This window comes from Rhagoletis pomonella, unplaced genomic scaffold (assembly GCF_013731165.1).
Source record: "Rhagoletis pomonella isolate Grant_MI unplaced genomic scaffold, Rhpom_1.0 Rhpom_scaffold_00016, whole genome shotgun sequence".
In the NCBI taxonomy this organism is placed as follows: Eukaryota; Metazoa; Arthropoda; class Insecta; order Diptera; family Tephritidae; genus Rhagoletis; species Rhagoletis pomonella.
This window is the reverse complement of record NW_023458570.1, coordinates 3,366,132-3,369,799: the sequence shown is the minus strand read 5'-3', so window position 1 is coordinate 3,369,799 and position 3,668 is coordinate 3,366,132. Positions and strand designations below refer to the sequence as shown.

The 3,668-nt window shown below is 38.9% G+C and overlaps 1 protein-coding gene across 1 annotated transcript in view; it reads right to left on the bottom strand.

Annotated features, from left to right (window-relative positions):
* The window catches only part of LOC118749426 (neural-cadherin-like), a 409,803-nt gene that overhangs the window by 26,945 nt on the left and 379,190 nt on the right, over nucleotides 1-3,668 (bottom strand). The window lies entirely within an intron of this gene.

Genomic DNA, 3,668 nt, shown 5'->3' with positions numbered 1-3,668 from the left:
AGTATATGCGCTTTTTGGTTCCAGAGATATTGATAGTGTAGTGCTTACTTCAGCTGAAGAGATGGCTACCACATGTTTTTACCAAAATTTACAGAGCACTAAATTTTTTTTAGCGGCAAAAATTGGCACTAGCTAAGTACTAAATTATGGCATTTGTGCGAAACCAGTCGGTGAATGTTGTAGTGATTACATCAGGGACCTAACAGTAGCATAACGACCAACACGAAACATTTCTCACCAAAAGCGCTGACACCCCATTACGGCTTCAGTTTGGCAACGAGCAACAACAACAATCAACGGACAACTATTAGTTAGACTTAATATTTAAATAATAAGTTCTGCCCTTGTATTTTCACTTTGATGTCCGCACTTCTAGTGAACGGCTGCCCTACGTAGTAGGGAAATAAATAATGAATTAAAATCGAGTGTCTCGTGTTTTACTGGCGCCCAACGTGGGGCCACGCGCAAAATATCCTCAAAAAAGGATAAACCGTAACCATGGCCGTGGGTTCGGACCCACCCGTGTTTTCAATAATACGTTTCCTAAATAATTAAAAAAAAGCCGAAAAGGAACAAAGTGGACAATTGCTAATATAAGCAAATAATTTAAAAAAACCGGAAAGGAACAAAGTGGACAATTGCTAATATAAGCAAATAATTAAAAAACCGATAAGGAACAAAGTGGACAATTGTTATTAGCAGATAATTAAAAAAAAAAAAAACTTAATAAATTTAATATTGGAATAGCACGCCAAGCCGAGGTGTCGCCAACGAGGGAACATCCAGGAAACTCCAGATCGCCTCCAACCATCCAGATCATCGTCCAGCCGTCAGTAGCAATCCAGGACATGCTGGTATTTTGTTTGTAAGTCTAGACTAACATAGCTTAAAGAAAATTGTAAAAATTTAATAATTTTCCAGAAATTATAATTTTTTTAGTTAACGTATATTGAAATAGTTTCGACTTTGTAAAATGGACACACAGACAGTTCAGGCTTTATTAAACGTGGCAATCCGTGCCGCCACGGAACAAACAGAGACTTAGGGTGTTAGAGCTGCCTCCTGCAGTTGAATATAGGGAGATAGTGGTAAACCCAGCCGCCGCAAGGTGCGAGGAAACGCTGGATGTAGTGAAATCCCTTCCAGAGTTCAATGGGGACCAGGCAAGATACGTATCCTGGAGACAAGCGGCATTTGCTGCCTACAAATTGTTTGAGCCTTATGATGGTAGTTCCCGTCACTACCGGGATCATAAGGAATAGGGTCCTTTAATATTTTCTCTGACCATCAACCATTAATTTTTGTCATATCAGATAAGAGCTCAAACGCAAAAAATGAAAAGGTGGAAGGCCTTTGTAGAGGAATTCTCCCCCCGATTTTTTTATAAACCAGGAAAGGAGAATTTCGTCACACACGCACATAAAGAAACTGCTACAACTCGACCCGGACCAAATTACAAATCTTTTAGGAGTACTAAGAATTCACCACCGACATTCTCGTAGTCTGAACTTTATTGGCACCGCCCTTAAGTATTTTGCAGGAACCCCAGATTTCGATGATTTTCACGAGGTCAGCAAAAAAGAAGAAAGCCTTATAGAAGCAAATGACGAGCAGATTAAAATAAAGAGTTGCAAATCCAGATCAATAAACTAGCGAGAACCATAAACCAACTGTTAGCACACACTAAACAAGCAGAAATAAATACGGCTAATTTATTTAACCTTATCAGTAGCAGAAATAGGGCCGCGATTGCCGAACTAAATAACATAGCTCTTTCCATCACGCTAGGGAGACTTAATATTATAAACCCTGTCCTGTTGGATAGCCAAGAAGTCGAGACTATTATCAAGACCGAAAAGGGCTTTGCCATTAGCATTAATGATATCATTATGAATTCTAAGCTTAAGATACTGCAAAACAACGAGATTGTCGTTTTTGTAATAAAATATCCAAAAACTAACAATATAGGCAATAAAACAAGAATCTGCCCAGTAGTGCACGACAATAGGATTATAATATTAGAAACTAATGCAGTAGCAAAATGTAATAAGCAATACAGGCTAGTTGATAAATGCAAAAAAGCGGTCGCATCGACGTTCTGCGAGGAAATTCAAAGCACGACAAACTCATGTTTACAACAGCTACTAAACGACTACACAGCAACGTGTAGGACTACATCCGCCCACAACATATCGCCCATAGGAATGGTAGACGATGGTGTCGCATCCCATGGCACAAGATATTAAGTTTACCGAGCACATTGTAACGCTGTCGTTACCATATCTAGACGAAGTCAACATACGGAATTTTAGACATATCGCAACACTAAGGTACAAAATTAATATAAAGTCAATCATAATGTTTAGTTCCCTTAGTGGATTGATTATCTCGTCGGTCATAGCGCTGACTATATTTCGCTGGAGGAAGAATCGGCAGAAACGCATTGTTATAAATTTGATAGAGAATAATATTACCAAGGCCCCAGGACAGAACGATGGCGCACCCGAGGGCGGCCGATTTTAGAAGGGGGAGAGTTAACACCAGCGAGAGGTTGATACCCTTCCATAAAGTGCTGACACCTCGCTGGTCAACACGCGCATCCGCTTTGTCAGTTCGGTGCAGCGCAAACAGTAGCATAACGACCAACACGAACCATTTCCCACCAAAAGCGCTGACACCCCATTACGGCTTCAGTTTGGCAACGGGCAACAACAAGAATCAACAGACAGCTATTAGTTAGATTTAATATTTAAATAATAAGTTCTGCCCTTGTATTTTGACTTTGATGTCCGCACTCATAGTGAACGGCTGCCCTACATAGTAGGGAAATAAATAATGAATTAAAATCGAGTGTCACGTGTTTTACTTGCACAAGTGTGCTCGGGTATAAAAAATTCAGAGCAAACTTTATAAGTAATTAATTCCCAAAACAAGAAAACAGTGGATTCTCAAAACAGAAACGGCTTAAGGAAAAGTCAATACAGCGATAGGCCCATTCAAAGCATAGTTGGATTTACAAGCATCAAACCGCCGAAGATTTGTTACAGGAACATAGAATTTTATCAATTTCAACAATAGCTGACATTAAATGTTACCATTAGCAATATCGTAGATAAATGTGACTGCAGAAATTATTCCTCTAAATACTTTGAAGAGTATGCAAATTTATAAGTTTACATCTTGAAGTATAAGGGGGAAGAGGTAATTCAAATTTAAGATGTGATAAGCAGTATTTCAGAAAAATTTTTTGAACACGTTCAGTTCTCTTATAATGGACGGCATAGAATTGATTCCATATCGATGGCTGGTGGAAGATCGACCTGTCCTGGCAGCCGTTTCTAAAACGCCCTATCTCAGAAAACTTTTCAAGAACGCCCTACTTGAGGATTTTATTGAAAAACAACCTATTTCAGAATTTTATTGAAAAACACTCTATCTCAGAATTTTGTTGAAGAACGCCCTATCTCAGAATTCGGTTAAAAAATGCCCTATCTCAAACGAAAATACATTGAAAATAAGCTGAGATAGGGCGTTTTTGAATCGGCAGCTGAGATAGGGCGTTATTCAACCAAATTCTGAGGTAGGGTGTTTTTCAATCAAATTCTGAAGTATTGCGTTCTTGAAAAGTTTTCTGAGATAGAACGCTGTTGAAAAATTTTCTGAGGCAT